Genomic DNA, 17,111 nt, shown 5'->3' with positions numbered 1-17,111 from the left:
AAATATATGTTGCTTTCTTGTAAACGATCTTTTGTGGACAAATACTTAAGTTAGGTGAGATGAATAAGAAATATAAGAGAGATTCAATAATTTGGCATGGACCTGCAACTGAACCAATCAAAGGCTTAAGACGGTACATGATGCTTGCTCTGTTTTGGCATCAACAAATACCAGTTGCAAATAGAAGTGGTTCTTGAATTTTCTTTTCTTGTAATGCAAGAGAAAAGAGCTCCATAAATCTTTGCATATGGTGCAACTTAACCCCTCCACATCTCTCTTAATTTCTTGACGTCAATGCTTAACTATTAGGTCTGCTCTGCAATTTGTTTACCTTCCCTGGATTGATGACTTGTATTAATACCAAGATGTTAATGTCCTTTGCCATTTCTCAAGTGTCCTTGATTATTGGGTCGATCTTCCATGGAATGGTTATACCTTGTCTTGATTCTCTCTGTTGAGAAGCTTCGATTATTAATTAGCCATTCAATTCGTAAATAGTGGAGGGATTCCACGGCATTGCAGATTTTGGACTAGCTCTGTAGATCATAGAGCGAAGTCAATAATTCTCTATAGAATAATGAAAGCTACCTATCGAAGGCACACATTTCGGACACACACACACGCACGTTAGGTACTGTAATCTTTTTCATGTGCTTCGACTATCTATTCTTTGCAACCCATTTGCTACTTTCGTCAGATTGTAATCTTCTAATGTGGTTCAAAAATCTCATTTCATTCAAGGCATGAAACCATCCCTTGCTACTTTAATTCTTTTGGTGAATAGTAACTCCAGAAGATGCATTTTTAAGATGACTAGTTTTTGGTTGATGCATTGGTTTAAGATCAGTTAGGTTTAATAGAGAATGGCAAGAAAAAGAAAATAGAGAATGTTTAGTAGGGCATTTTAGTAATTTAACGGTTTCCGTCATCTGATTTAGCGGTCAAAGGGGTATTTATCGCAATATGAAAGTTTAGGGCTCTTTATTGCAAATTAAAATACAGGGTCTTTGTCACAGACCCATAGTAAAGAGGGTCTTTCTAATTTACCCTTTTTATTTCTACATCATAGTTGTTTTCTTACAAGGACACAAATACCCCTTTGGGCCTTTAGTGATGTGATATCCGAACGTGCCTGTGTTGGCCTTGGGACCCACACTCGGTCGAATTCTGAGTCCTCCGCAATCCGCATCCCAAAGGTCGACCAGATCCGGCCAAAAAAACGGTCGGCCAGATCTCGCGCTTAAGCCTTCAGCAGCAAAGGATGTTGCTGAACATCCTGGTTGATTTGATTATCAGTTATCGCATCAGGGTTCAAAACATCTAGAGTTCTAGCCCGTAATGATGACCAATGGCGGTAGACCACGTCGTACATACACTTACCACTATTAGCTGACATAGCGTATCGACGTATCGTGATTGTTCCACTATTCTCCGATTTCCGTAGAGCATACAAAATAAACGGCCAGGGTCTACTAGAAACAAAGGCGTGTACAACGGGCCACGTAACCATGCCTTTTCTGTTAGATGTCGTGACTCGTGTGTTGTGAACAACTCGATGTTCCAGATCGGTGAAGAACGATGCATCTGTAGGGGATACAAAACAAATTTCCGTATCTTGGAAGTGCTATTCCTATGAACTAGGACAAATGCATGTTTAATTTGTTTTTGGTTTTCGTTTTAAAAGAAATTTTATTAAACTACCCCGAAGATTTAGGAAATTGACTAATTATACCTTTTTGTTTTAATATTATCTTAAAATACCTTTTTATTTCTGGCACTAAGGGTATTTTTGGTTCGCAAGAATAGAGACACGGAATCAGAATGATTGACTGTAATCAGAATCTGATTCCCACTTTGGGCAGAATAGCATTCCCCCATAATGGCCATTCTCGGCCAACCCCCTCGGAATCGGATTCCCATTCCAGCTGATTCCAAGTTTACAATTCTCTTTTTCGTCTCTTGTTTCCCTCCTTCAAATCCTTCAACAATTCGGCGGCTGAATTCCAAATCCAACCTAAACTACTCTAGCCAGGTAAGTGATCATCTCTCTCTCTCTCTCTCTCTCTCTCTCTCTCTCTCTCTCTCTCTCTTATTCTTCTTCTAGGAAATGGAAAAGGTGGGCATTGCTTTTGTTTCTATGTCTCTAAGTTAAAGCTTGGAATTGAGCTTTCATGGCGATGATGGCAGGAGGGTACGAAGGAGGAGCATGTGTAAAATTTTGAAATATGTTGTTTTGGAGAATCAAATCGAACTGGCGAGGTTATTTTTAAAGAAGTCGTTTCGAAAAATTTTGAAAGAGGCTGGCGAGGTTATTCTTTTCAATCCAGCTTTCGAAGAATCACAGCTTCTTGTCGAAGCTTATCGGTCCAGCTTTGAGGTTATTCTTTTCGTCTATGTTCCGCAATGGTCTTCCTGCATTTATTAATGGCGCCTCTTTGGTGAAAGATTTTTGAGACAAGTACTCCTATTATTCGAATAGATAGGACAAGAAGTAACCACATCAAGCCTCATATATATATATATATATATAAGATTTGGCCCTCCAGTGAAATTGTGACACGTGACACCTCATGACAACTAGGTAAGCACCCAGCCAACAAACTTACGAAGTTGGTGACCCACCCGGGCACCAGTTTGGTCGGCCTGGCGCGACCTGTGTGCGGCCTGCGCACGGCCTGGCACGTGGCCTGTGCGATCTGTGCGCGGCCTGGCACGCAGCCTGCGTGACCTAGCCAACCTGGACCAGCCTAGCACATGATCTGGCCAAGCCGCCCATAAGACACCCACCGACAAACCTGGCCTAGACACTGACCCGCCGACTGACAGGCGCCAACCTGACAACCTGGCCTAGACACTGACCCGCCAACTGACACAGGCGCCAACCTGACAACCTGGCCTAGACACTGACCCGCCAACTGACACAGGCGCCAACCTGACGACCTGGCCCAGACACTGACCCGCCAACTGACACAGGAGCCAACCTGATGACCTGGCCCAAACACCGACCCGCCGACTGACGCAGGCGCCCCCTGACAACCCGGCCCAGGCGCCGACCTAGCCGCCTGACACAAGCGCCAGCCTGACGACCTCGAGGAGTTCACCATCGTACCCCGGTTCTGATAGGATGTGACGAGTCTTACCGTTTGGAGGTTTTTCACCCATCTAACCCACGAGGACTCCGGTATATAAAGACCTCACCCTCCAAAGGGGAGGAGGATGAAAAAAAGGGAAGTAACCCCTGCTCTTTATCTCTCTCATATTATCTTCAAAGCTCTCTACAATAAGAGTGCTAACTTAAGCGTCGGAGAGCCCCCACCGGGAAAATACCCCCGGGACCTCTGATTCAGTTCTCGCAGGTCCCTTAGCTCCCGCCGCCTACAAAGAGGAGGAAAAGATGGAGTTCTCGCAGGTCCCTCAGCTCCCGCCACCTACAAAGAGGAGGAAAAGATGGAGTTCTCGCAGGTCCCTCAACTCCCACTGCCTACAAAGGAAAGAAGACCACCTCATGCTGAAGGCAGTCGGATTGCACCGCACCAGGGAGCTCCACCATTCTCTAAGTCACCAGCCGCCTAGTAGGGAGTTCACCACCGGGCAGTTCGCCACCGGGCAGTTCACCACCAGGCAGTTCGCCACTAGACAGTTCGCCACCAGGCAGTTCGCCACCAGGCAGTTCTCCACCAAGCAGTTCGCCAATAGGCAGTTCACCACCAAGTAGGTCATCACTAAGGCACGCCACCACCAGGTCAAATGACGAGGTACTTAGCCAAAAAATTTTACATCACAAAACATTGGTACGTGGCCGAAAACAGCTACATCAATATATATAATAAACCCCTCTTTTCTAATTAGATTAACGTGGGAGATGCTACATCTCAGTTGGGAAGACAACCAGCCAAAACGAGTAAATGAGCAAAGGATTTTATAGATTTTTTCACTGTTTTCAAAACCGGACTGGAATCGGACGATTAGATCGAAAAACCGGCCGTTTCCCCCCAAAACCAGATTTTCTCAAAAAAGCCTTGATTTTAATCAGCAAACCGCTGAACTGGGCAGTTAACCGTTCGAACGATTTTGACCATTATTTTTTTTTTGTTAGAATGGCCGAACAGTCAGACCATTCGACCCAATAATTGGACCCCTGACCGGTTTGGTCTCCGAATCAGTTTTAAAAACCATGGATTTTTTATTTCTTTATATGTTTTTTATTAGGGGCAAAATTGGGAGTCATGGTTGATTCCAATTCCAGCCTCTTCATGAACCAAACAACATCAATTGAATCTGATTCCAATTCCTGTCCGAACCAAATAGGTAGGGGGAATAGACCATTCTGGTTCCGATTTCAAGAGATTCCCATTCTGATTCCAGTCACGAGCCAAACAGATCCTAAATCTTTTACCATAGTGTATGCTAACGAAAAGATTAAAAAGACTATTTTACGACCAAGCAAGTTTAAACATTAAACTTGGCCGACCCAGAACCAACAAATTCGATAAGCTTTATCAATGTTATGTTCTAGATCTTCATCTACAGTATTCTTATTTGAATCATTGAAGTCAATAACCACGTAGCAAAGGTTCAGATCTTTGTCTCCAGAATTTTGGAACCTGATTCCGTTCTTTGTTGGAACAGGGCCTCCTATCTCTGTTATCGTGTCTCAGTTTCATTCTCCATGTCATTCGTAAGAGAGCCTAAACAAAACTCGGGCAAGTGATTTTCACACTTCTTCATAGTAGTCGTCACCAACAACAACACGGGTGAAGACGATCTATAACTCTCAAGAATTTAGTATAAACAGAAACAGATCCTCTGGAACACTAAATGAGTCGTGAGCGCAAACAATGACTAAACCGATCATGAGAGTGAGGCAAAAGCTGAAAAATTGAAAATTTTAATTCAATAAAGATCCATGTTTGATATCCGTTTTAATCCCTTTTCCAAGCCGTAAGAAATAGAAAAATTAGAGTGGATACCCATTTATTCTCTATGGAGTCAACAGTCCAAATAACCAGGTGCGGTGGCCATGCCAAGCTCATAACCCGACATCTAGTAGGCTCAATTGCATGAGGTACCTCCAGAGCTTCATATCTACTACATATTCTAAATTAAAGCGGTTTTCTAGATTATTTCTAGAGATGTAAGGGAGGCAGTGCCGGCCTGATATGGCACGGTCAGCGGGTGGCCTGCACAAAGTGTGGGCCATCACGGGCCGTGCTGCCCTCCCTATGAAAATTTTGGGAGTCGGCCCGGTACAGCCCATAACCCAGGCCCATGTCGTGCAGTGGGCCTGAGCCGGGCAAGGCTGCAGGCTGTGCCATGGGCTTGAGTAGTACTGAGCTGGGCCACAAGGTGGGCCTTGGGCCTGAGCCAAACTGGGCTAGACATATTTTTTCGACCTTTTTTTTTAACTTTTTGATTTCTTTTCTAAGTAAAAGTGTAAAACTAAAATATTTAACTTTCCCTCAAACTTTGGGAACTATTTAAAAAATTAAGAAATGATAAATGATAAATCTAAGTTATCAAACACATAAATGAAAATAAATACTTAACCAAATAAAAATGATGGAATAACAAATTGGAAGAAAAATATGGATTTTATTTCATTTAAATTTGAATGATACAAATTACAAATACAATGATTGGATCATTGGATACTTTGATGAATGAAATATGAAAATGGAATAAATTAATAAAATATAAAAAATGCAATATAGTTATAAATTGAATATACAAAATTACATTGTTAAAAATACAAAAAATAGCAAATAAATTAAAAAATTACAATAATTTGAAAACAAAATAAAAAATTCTAAATAACTAGTCAACTTCATGAATCATGACTTTCATCATCTGCTTCAAGTGAAATATCCGGTGTAGTATCATGCCCTCCTTTGTCTTGTAATCTATCTTCTACATCTAGCCAATCCTGAAAGCAGATGCACATCTCTATACTTTCATTGTTCATTAAGCTTCTCTTATCGTCCAACACCCTGGTACTTAGACCTGTTAATGGGCCGGGTCAGGCCGGGCTTTCACTCTGCATTAACAGATTTTTCTAAGGCCCGAGCCTAGCTCTCATAAAAAACCCAAAGCTCGGGCCTGGGCCCAAGCCCGAAATCTAGCTCATGCCGCTTCTATTGCTGAAGCAGTTGAAGAGAGAGAGAGAGAGAGAGAGAGAGAGAGAGATAAATTATAAAGAAAAAAATAAAAAATGTATATATATTAATAATATTATATATTTTATATTATATAATTTATAAAATATATAATGCTGAGTCGGGTCGGGCCAGCCTTTTTAACAAATCCTGAGACCGGCTCGAAACACAGTCGGGCTTGCAGTTTTGAGCCTGAGGTTAGGTCCGCATGTCTAATTACATGTCCAAGCCCAACCGAGGTGCGGGTCGCGCCGCTGGGCTACCCGGCCCATGAACAGGTCTACTAGTACCTGCACTAAAACAAGACTCCGATGGAACTGTAGACAGTGGAGGTGATGAATCAATTTTTGGTGGAGTGTCAATTTTGTGGCTAAGTACCTTGTCATTTGGTCTGCTTCCAAGTGATCGATGACTTAGGCCAAAGTGGAGCTGCCTGGTGGCGAGTTGCCTAGTGCCGAGCTGCCTAGTGTCGAGCTACCTGGTGGTGAGCTGCCTCGGAGGTGCCAAGCTGACCAAGTGGCGAGATGCCTAGGAGGTGCCAAGTTGCCTGGTGGCGAGCTGGATTGATGAGCTTCGTTGCACTTTAGAGACCTGCAAGGAACCAAATGTCAAAGGACCCGGGGTGGCTAACCCAACGAGGTCGCTCTGATGCTTAAGTCAGTACTCTCATAGTAGACTGTGAGCTAAAAATCACAAAGTATGAGAGCTAGAATTTTCTTACTTGCCTACTTGCCATTGGGGTTGGTGCCTTTATATAGGCATTGTTTGGTGTGGGCTTTACGCACCATATCCGAGATTTCTGTGAGGTCGTCTAAGTGGTTCGAGATTCTTGGAGGTAACTGCCATGCATGTTGACCACCCTCTGGATCGTTCGGCACGTGGGCCAACTTCCAAGGATCGTGGGAGTGTTAGGATATGCATGCCGAATTTGTCAGTGAGCACATCTCGCAAGCCGCCAGGTCAGCGCCTGTGCCAAGTCGCCAGGTCGCACCTGTGCCAAGCTGCCAACTCGCGCCTGTGCCAGGCTGCCAGGTGGGACACCATCAACTTGGCTAAGGCAAGTTGTTGCCAAAGTGGTTTTGGGTGTCACCTAGTTGTTCTTAGGTGCCATGTGTCACAATATCATTGGAGGGCCAAATCTGCCCTCATCATTTGCCCCCCCACTCCCGAGCCGAAAGTAACTCGGCGAAGGGAGTAGATTTCTCCTTTTGTCCCGGAATGAATAATTCAATAAGCTCGTAAGCATCGATTCAATTCCTTGGGCTCTGAGAGCAACTCGCAGTCCGCTCCTTGATTTTGCTCATGCCGAAGAGGCGACTGGGTCTTACGTGGTAAGGAGGTCTTCGCTAGTTCGTTATTTCGACCTTTAGGCTCTGGGAGCGACTCGTAGTCCACTCTCCTCGATCTTTGATTTTGCCCATGCCAAAGAGGCGACTGGGTCTTATATGGTGAGAAAGTCTTTTATCAGTTCGCCAGTTTGCACCTGGGCCAGGCCGCTAGGTCGGTGCCCTTGCCAAGCTGCTAGCTCGCGCCAGGGCCAGGCTGCCAGGTCGGTGCCCGTGCTAGGCCACTGGGTCACCCCTGTGCCAGGCTGCCAGCTCACGCCAGGTCTAGGCCGCCAGCTCGCGTTAGGGCTGGGTCGCGCCAAGGTCAAGCCGCCAAGTCGTGCCAGGGCCAAGCTGCCAGCTCGCGCCTGTGCCAGGTCGCACCAGGCCTCGTCTGGGCCGCCAGGTCGGCGCCTTAGAGCTACGATTACGCTGCTGCATTAGCCTCGTTAGTGACATCGGTTACCCACTCCTACAAGAAGCTACTAGGAGCTCGACTTACGGGGGAAGCACTACTGACTTTAGGTCACCAACTCGCATGGGAGCCTTGGAAAGCTCGACCAGCAAGGGCGTTCATGCAGTCTGTTGGCCGCCTACTCCCGCAGAAGCCACGTAGAGTTCATCTTTGTAGAGGGTACCTCGCGAAGAGGACTGATGAGGTTTTATCTGAGTTGAAATAAAGTTGGTAGAGTTGCTTAGTCCGTTGGCCATCAACTTCCTGCATAGTCGTTGAGTTCATACAAAATGAAAACTATAAAGCGAGAGCTTTAGTTTCTAAAAAGTGAGGACTTAGCCTTTTAGAGAATGAGAACTTAGCTTTTTGTAGCGTTTCCCACTGATGGTGCCAATTGATGAATCAAATTTTGGTGGATTGCCAATTTTGTGGCTAAGTACCTTGTCATTTGGTCAGCTTCCAAGTGGCCGATGACTCAGGCCGAAGTGGAGCTGCCTAGTGGCTAGCTGCCTGGTGGCGAGTTGCCTAATGCTGAGCTGCTTGGTGGTGAGCTGCCTAGGAGTTTCCGAGTTGACCAGGTGGTGAGCTACCTGGGAGGTGCCGAGCTGACCAGGTGCCGAGCTGTTTGTGAGATGTCGAGCTACCTGGTGGCAAGCTAGATTGATGAGCTTCGTTGCTCTTTAGAGACCTGCAAGGAACCAAATGTTAGAGGACCCGGGGTGGCTAACCCGACGAGGTCGCTCCGATGCTTAAGTCAATACTCTCATAGTAGACTGCGAGCTAAAAATTACAAAGTATGAAAGCTAGAATTTGCTTATTTGCTTACTTGTCATTGGGGTTGGTGCCTTTATATAGGCATTGTTTGGCGTGGGCTTCACACACCATATCCGAGATTTTTGTGAGATCGTCTAAGTGGTTCGAGATTCCTGGAGGTAACTGCCATGCATGTTGACCACCCTCCGGATCGTTCGGCACGTTGGCCAACTTCCAAGGATTGTGGGAGTGTTAGGATATGCATGCCGAATTTGTCAGTGAGCACATCTTGCAGGTCGCTAGGTCGGCGCCTGTGCTAGGCCGCCAGGTCGCACCTGTGCTAGGCTAGCAGCTAGCACCAGGGCCAGGCCTCGAGGTCGCGCCTGTGCTAGGCCGCCAAGTGGTTCCGAGGTGCTAGGTCGGGCCTGTGCTAGGCCGCCAAGTGGTTCCGAGGTGCCAGGTCGCGCCTTGGCTAAGGCAAGTTGTTGCCAAAGTGGTTCCGGGTGTCACCTAGTTGTTCTGAGGTGCCATGTGTCACAATATCATTGAAGGGCCAAATCTACCCTCATCAGGAGGGATTAGTAGATCACGTGCCATGGCGGCGAGAACTGGATAATTTTTTGAATGTTTGCTCCAGCAGGCTAAAATATCAAAATTATTTGTTCTCTCACATAAATTAGAAAATTTTGCTTGTAAATAAAAATTAAGTTCAGTAAATGAACTTGTTGTAGAAGTAACAAATTTTTGCTTTCTACTTATTAAATAAAAAAGTTTTTCTCTTCTACTACTGGGTTCAAGATCAGATGTAGAAGATGTTGCACAAGTTGTAGGAATATTTCCTATTGTTTCAAATTCATATAAACTGTACATTTCAAATAACAAATTATTAATTTCTTCTTTTTATTTCTAATTTCAATATTCACATTTTCACAATATGTTTCAAGTAAAATATCTAAACCATCTTTCCTAATCCTAGGGTCTAATATTGTTGCTAAACAATAAAGGGGAGAAATGTTTTCCCAATATTTTTTAAATTTATTTTCCTTTATCTCAACAATACATTTAAATTGTGGATTATTTTTATATTTTGCAAAACAATCACTAATTACCATTAATTGATAAGGTAAATTACAACTAGTCAGATAATAAATACCTGATAATTCATTAGTTGCATCATAAAAATGTTTTAGAAAATCTCTTATACAAACTGCCATTTCCCAGTATTCCTTAAATATAATATCATTAGGCATTTTTGCATTATAAAATTTCAATAAGAATTTGTTTATGAGAAATGCAACTTTCTAACATAGAATAGGTAGAATTCCAACTATGTTTTACATCTAATATAAAATGTTTATATTTTAAACCATAATTTTGACATAAATATTTAAATTCTTGTTTTCTTGCCCCTGAACTTTTAATATGTATAATACAATTTCTCATTTTAGAAATGCTATTCAAGGAATCTTTAATACATAAATTTAAGATGCGACATGCACATCTAATATGAAATACTTTACCATTTAAACGTGGTTTTAATTGAGATTTTAAAATATCTATTATAGAATTGTTATTGCTGATATTATCAAAACCATAAGCATGTAAAGTATTTAAAATACTTGCAGCAATAGTTAGGCCAGTATGTAGCCACTCAAGCCTAGTAAAACTTAAAATTATTTTATTTAAAAGCCAATTTTCATCAATAAAATGGCTGGTAACACAAATATAACTTATGTTAAATTTAGATGTCCAAACATCAAAAGTAATTGCAACTTTAGAATTAAGATTTGATAACAAATAAATTAATTTTTTTATATAAATAAACATTTTTTAAACCATCCGATCTAATAGTATTCCTAGAAACTTTTTTATAATGTGGATTTACAGAATTATGCAACCATTTTTCAAGCTTAGTATCTTCAGCTAATATAAATGGTTGTTCTTCATGTACAATATATTTTGTTAATTCTTGTCTCATGTTTTCTTGTGAATATTTAAATGTACCAAAACTCCCCATCCCAATTTGTATTTGTGTTGTTTCTTTTCGTTCTTCTTCTTCTTCTTCTTCTTCATTCTCATGTGTGAGCAAATGTCTGCTTAAATGACCCGTACCACCCTTGCTACAATAGCTAATGTATTTTCTACATTTTTGGAAAGTTGCTCTTTTTCCGTTCCCTCAATATCCTCTACTTTAAAAACTTTCCAAACCAGACTATTCAACTTAGATGCCCTCTTTTTCTTTCCCCTAGTATCAATACCAGGGATGAAAGTTCCACTTCCATCAATATCAATAGCATCAGTGCTAATACTATCATGATGCGATTGAACATTGTCAACAGTGAATATGTTGGGGAATCAGTTTTGGGAAGAGCCGACCATTTTTTTTAATTCTAAAAATATAAAAATTAATTTAATTGGACTTACCCGAATTATCGGTTCATAATCCTAACTTAATTTCAATGGTTAAAGCCTAACGTCCAAGCCTCCCAAATTGAGATACTTGAGCTGGTTGAGCAAGCTTTCTTCTTGTTGAAACTTCAATAAAGTTGAGACTTGAGAATTGGAGAATCAGACAATCAACCAATCAAATTTACTCAGATTGCAAAGAATTGAGAACGTATGAGTATAAGAGAGAGATAAGAGATTAAGACAATTGTTGAATTTGTGTGATGAGATTAGTGGAGGATAAGGCTATTTATAGGAATTGAACATAATTCAATAGCCCAAAATACCCTAAAAACTATATGTTTTTTAGTTGTTGGGAGGGTATTTTGGTCATTGTAAAGTTATTTATAACTTTACCCAAAAGCCCCCTAAACTAGTTGTTATATAACTATTAGGGGGCATTTATGTCATTTTTCTCCCCTCCATAAGCAAAATACATGAATACCCCCTATATAGTTGTTTATAGATATGTTAGGGGTATTTATGTAAAAAAACCCCAAAAAACTAAAACTAGCCATTAGGTTGGGGAGGGCAATGGCTAGTTTTCGAACGGGCCAAGCATGGCCCGCTATGGACCTTGCAGGCTGTGCCGACCTGCGGGCTGCGGACGGTACCAAGGTTCAAAGTATCGATACATATCTGCCCATATCAGTTGATACGTATCATTTCGAGACCCCTCGATATGCCCCTACAATGGGTGTATCAGAGGTTTGACCGGTCTAGGGGTAGAGGAGACCTAAATCGGTCCCCCTGAACTGGTTGCAAAAAAAAATAAAAAAAGGGACCAAAATGCATATTGATTCGCCCTATACGCCTGTATCGGTATTTTGAACCTTGGGCGACACAACACGAATAGTCGTGCCGTGTAGTGCTGGCCCGTAGACGTCTGGCATAGCCCCCGGGCTGTCGTGCCATGTCAGGCCAAGTTGGCCCGATTTACACCTCTAGTTATTCCCTTATGGGTTCTCTGAATCTTCGTGCACGAGATTTCATGATAAACGAGATAGTTGAAAATTTATTTGATACTATTGCTCGTGCAATTGACAAACAAAGAAACTAGCCTGTGCAGAAATTGATCCATTTAACAAAAGATTCAGAGAAATAGCTTAAGTCATCTATAATAAATTTGAGGGCATCTGAAGAAAAAAATGCAATCCAGAGGGATCGACTGTTAATGCAAAAGGACTTTGCTCTTTGGGATCAAGCTCATTTCCACCAATTTAATAAGTGAAACCCTCACACTGGGAAAGAAATCAATGCTTGAAAACCCTAGGCGTCCATCTCAGGAACAAATTTGAAACTCATCATCTTAAAATTTTAAGGGTTTGAGAACAAGACAAAAAATCCTTTGGAGAAACCTCCCAACTTTTCCACTGACCCTTCTAAACATAGAATCACTCTTCTTGTGAAAGGGGACACCCTCATCTTCCTTGCTTTCTTCTTTGGTGAGACCCCAAACAGGCTTCAACACCTCTATTATTAGCTTCCAACTCAATAGTGACGAATGTTTTTTGAGAAAAGTAAGGTAAATTTTATTCAAGAAACACTAGAAAAAGACAAATTACAACCAAGGCCCCTAATGTCAAGAGCCAAACACACAAAACCACCTACAATACATCACAACTCAAGGAAGTCCTTGGATCTCAACTGAGAACAAAGAACAGAAGCTTGGAGGCCCTTGGTCGTAGCCACCCAAGAGATGAGCTTGTCAAAAGCAAAGAGAATCAAGCAATCTATATTAAAAACCTTGTTTTGAAAGATTCTTCTATTTCTTTCAGTCCAAATTGTGCATTAAATGGCTGCAAGTAGGACACTCCAACACCTTGCCAACTTGGAACAACCTATAAGCTCCTAACCCCATAACATATCCTCAATAGAGCATGGCATACACCATTGGAGTCCCAAGCCCAACAAAAAAATTATTCCATATTGCAACTATAACAAAACAATGAATGAACACAGATGCTTGTCATCTTCAGCCATTTGGCCACATAGAACACAACAGGTCTTGAATTTGCACACCCCTTCTAACTAGGGAATCTTTCATAAGACATCTATTTAGAACCGCTACCTAAACCAAAGCATTCACTTTAAAGGGAACGAAAGGATTCCAAATTTTCTCAACTGGAACTTTTGGATGAATTACTCCATTTAAAACCCCAACAAAAGAACTAACAGAGAAAATACCATCCGTACTAAACTTCCAACTCCAAGAGTCATCAAACGACAAGTTTATGGGTTGTCTATACAACAACCCCAAGAGATTTACAACCTTCTCAACTTCCCAGTCCTGAAATGACCTTCTAATTGAAGGGTTCCAAGAAATAATACCCCACTCACTTCAAACTGACTAGCCACTGAGCCATTCTGATTTTCTGCTATCTGAAAGAGTTGAGGGAAAACTTCAGCAAGAAATCAATTTTCACACCAAGTATCTTTCCAAAACTGTAGCCTATTCCCATTCCCCACCTTTGGAGTTAAATCAATTCTCAACCAAGGGAGAATTTCCATGACTTTCTTCCATAGGAAGTAACCTAATGAGTTCATCTAATTAGTGGTTAACTAGTCCCCCCTGTCAGTGTCATATTTTTCCGCAATTAATTTCCTCCACCATCTGTCTTTTTCTTTCTCAAATCTCCAAATCCATTTTCCCAAAAGAGTTTTATTTAACAACTTTAGCTTCTTGATCCCCAAACCCCCTTTCTCCTTAGGACCACATACTTGATCCCAGTTAACCAGATGTAATTTCTTTTCCTCCTCTCAACCCCTCCAAAGAAAGTCTCTCTAGATTCTTTTCAATTCTTTGGGCAACTTTGACTGGAATTGGAAACAAATATACAAAATAGGCAGGGAGATTAGAGAGAGAGCTTTTTAATAATGTGATTCTACCCCCCCCCCCCCCAAAGACAAATATTTGGACTTCCAAGAAGTAAGATTCCTATCCACTCTCTCTACCATCGTATCCCACACAACTGTAGAGATACATTTAGCTCCAAGAGGAAGGCCAAGATAGGAAGTAGGCAAATATCCAATCTGACCAGGTAAGACTTCCGTGAGCTCTTCAAGATTCACTGCTTTTCCCACAGGAATTAGTCTGCTCCTAGTCCAATTGACTCTCAACCCTGAGACTACTTTAAACCAACTGAGCACCCCTAAGAGAATCTCTAGTTGATCAACCTCCACATCAATAAAGTAAATAGCATCATCAGCAAACTAAAGAAGCTGAACTTTTTCCCCACTTGGAGAAACCTCAAAACACTTCCATAGATCCTCATCCCCCACTTTTTGCACAAATAGAGTTAGAATCTCCATTACACAAATAAATAGAAGTGGGGAGAGAGGATCCCCTTGTCTTAAACCTCTAGAACTTTTGAAGAAACCTGTAGATTGGCCATTAAGCAAAACTGAGAACTTTGGAGAGGAAATACATACATTAATCCAATTCCTCCATTTCTGCCCAAAGTCCAAACACTTCTAGTTTACATGATCATACGCCTTTTCCAAATCCAACTTACATTGCAAGTCAATCAGCTCATTTTCCACCAATACACTATCCAACATTTGCCTACCTGGCACAAAGGCAAACTGTTTCTTCTCAATTATCACATTGAGGACCTTCTTCGTTCTTTCTACTAGAACTCTGGATAGAATTTTGTAGAAACTATTCAACAAGCTAATTGGTTTGAAATCTTTGATGTTGGTTGCACCTTCCACCTTAGGTATAAGTGATATGAAGGTGTTGTTCAAACTTCTAACCAAGGAGCCATTTTGGTGAAAGTCATGGAACACCTTCAACAAGTCCCTTTTCACCCCCTCCTAGCACCGTTTATAAAATATGTTAGTTAATCCATATGGCCTTGGAGACTTCTTAGTTCCCAAGTTTTTAATTACATGCCATATTTCATCTTCTGTGAAGGGAGCTTCCAACTCCCTTTGCTGATCCATAGAAAGACTTTTGAAAGTAAGGGCTTCTGGAAAAGGCCTCCTTACCTAGTTTTCTTTGAACAACTCCAAGAAAAAAATAGTGGCAGTGTGTTTCATTTCTTGGTTGCTGCAACGGGTTTAGTAGTTGTTGTCTTGCCTTTGGTGATAACTATTGCATGCAATGGTGCTCCTCTCTTCGAGCAAAGATGCTTTATATGTGTTAAATGGAAGGTTAAAATGTAATTTTAAATCAAAGGGTATTTTGGTATAATTTAAAATTAAATCAAGCACATGAAGTGACATATGAACGGCCTGTGATGAAAACTTAATGGGAAGGGAGTTGTGCGACAATTGTCAGAAACAATATGGGTACTTTAAGACAATACTGGAACAATAGGGGTATAGATAGTCAATTTCCTAAACCTTAGGGGTAGTTTAAGAAATTCTCCCTTATTTTAATATGCTTCATGTCTTAATTTACTTTATTTGTACTACAATAAAACAAAATAAGCTAAAATTTAAAACAGAGGTAGGTCAGAATTTACATTCAAATCATTTCACTACCATGGTTTTGCATCGATACAAATTTATTTGCATTACAACTAAACATGACAGGCTTAACTTAGAAGGAGTACAAGTACAAATATGTAGGCTTTACACTCTACATATTTGTATTTGTACTCCTTTCGAAATGAGCCCCATAGAACGACGGTCCTCGCAACATGTTGCAGCCATGCACTTGGAACATCTCCCCATAAATTGCAAGTGGTATACCTTTTTTTTTGTATTTAATTGTAAGTAATGCACCCGGATAAATTATAAAGACCCCTATACCAGCATTTTTCTGGGTAAATTATAAAGACCCTATAATATGGGATAGTGGAAAATACCCCTTATACTTTGATTTGCGAGAGTGACCCCCTTTATTAGTGTTTGATAAATTAATTTCATCAAAGGCTTTCATTTGAAAGTTTCTCAAAATTGTTAGACCCTTTTACTTATATTTTAATAATCTAACAATTCCTAAAAATACTATACCTGACAGTTTACATAAATTTGTGGATTATGTCAAAACATGTGAAACCTAATGTTAGGATTCAAATTATGAAGATGTTGGAATTCAAACTATGATAGGGTTTATGTTTGTTATGGATTGTATTTATTTACTTTATTTTATCTATTTTAAGTTTATGCGTTTATATGCTAACTTGTTGTTCATCATTGGATGTTTATTATGCAAGTTATCCATGCATAAATGACTGATGAGATGTTTTTACCAAACTACTCTTGTGGTGAAGGGGAGATGACACTACATATGGTAATGACATAAATTAATTACGGGCAATGGTTTTTACGTTGCCCAGTTAGGAGTAACCATAGGGATTCATTTGCCTAGGTAGATGAATATGGTGGAATCTGCCATAGAGCACATAGGGCTGAAGTTACCCAACAAAGTTCATGTACCATACAACCACAATAAAACAATAGATATTTTGCATTCATTGCTTATTGTGGCTGTAACATTATTTGTCTTTTGATTTGGGTTTGGTTAATAATTGTCCTAAATATATTATTAACAAATTTGATGGAGAATTTGAGCCACTATTAGACATTGTTAACATTTACTTATTGGATTATATATATTTTTCTTTCTAAAGAAATTAACTTCTATTATTTTCTTAAAATTCATCAACAATTCAAGAACAACCCATTTTGGAACTTCTTTAAATCCAGTTAAATTAGTGCTCATACAGCTTTAATCTTGTTCTTTTATTTCTTCATGTATTGACATGAATTTTATTTCGTTTTTTTTTTTGCTTGACCATTGTAAAAAGGAAAGGAAAGTACTTTCTCAATATTGAAGTTGAATCCATATTTGATCTTTCTTTGCCCGTATTAATTAAATACATGGTAGAGGTGTCATCTATAAAAGAGTTGCCAAGCGAGTGTTGTAATGATTAGTTATCTTGTCAAGGTACACACATGTCTCTCAAGTTATACCCAGAAACCGTTATTGTTCCTAAACCAAAATCAATTGAATTAAATCATTTCTTATAA

The sequence above is a fragment of the Nelumbo lutea genome, chromosome 1 (assembly GCF_056320005.1).
Source record: "Nelumbo lutea isolate HS-2025 chromosome 1, American lotus-T2T, whole genome shotgun sequence".
NCBI lineage: Eukaryota > Viridiplantae > Streptophyta > Magnoliopsida > Proteales > Nelumbonaceae > Nelumbo > Nelumbo lutea.
The sequence above is the reverse complement of the archived record's forward strand: the minus strand, read 5'-3'. Positions refer to the sequence as shown.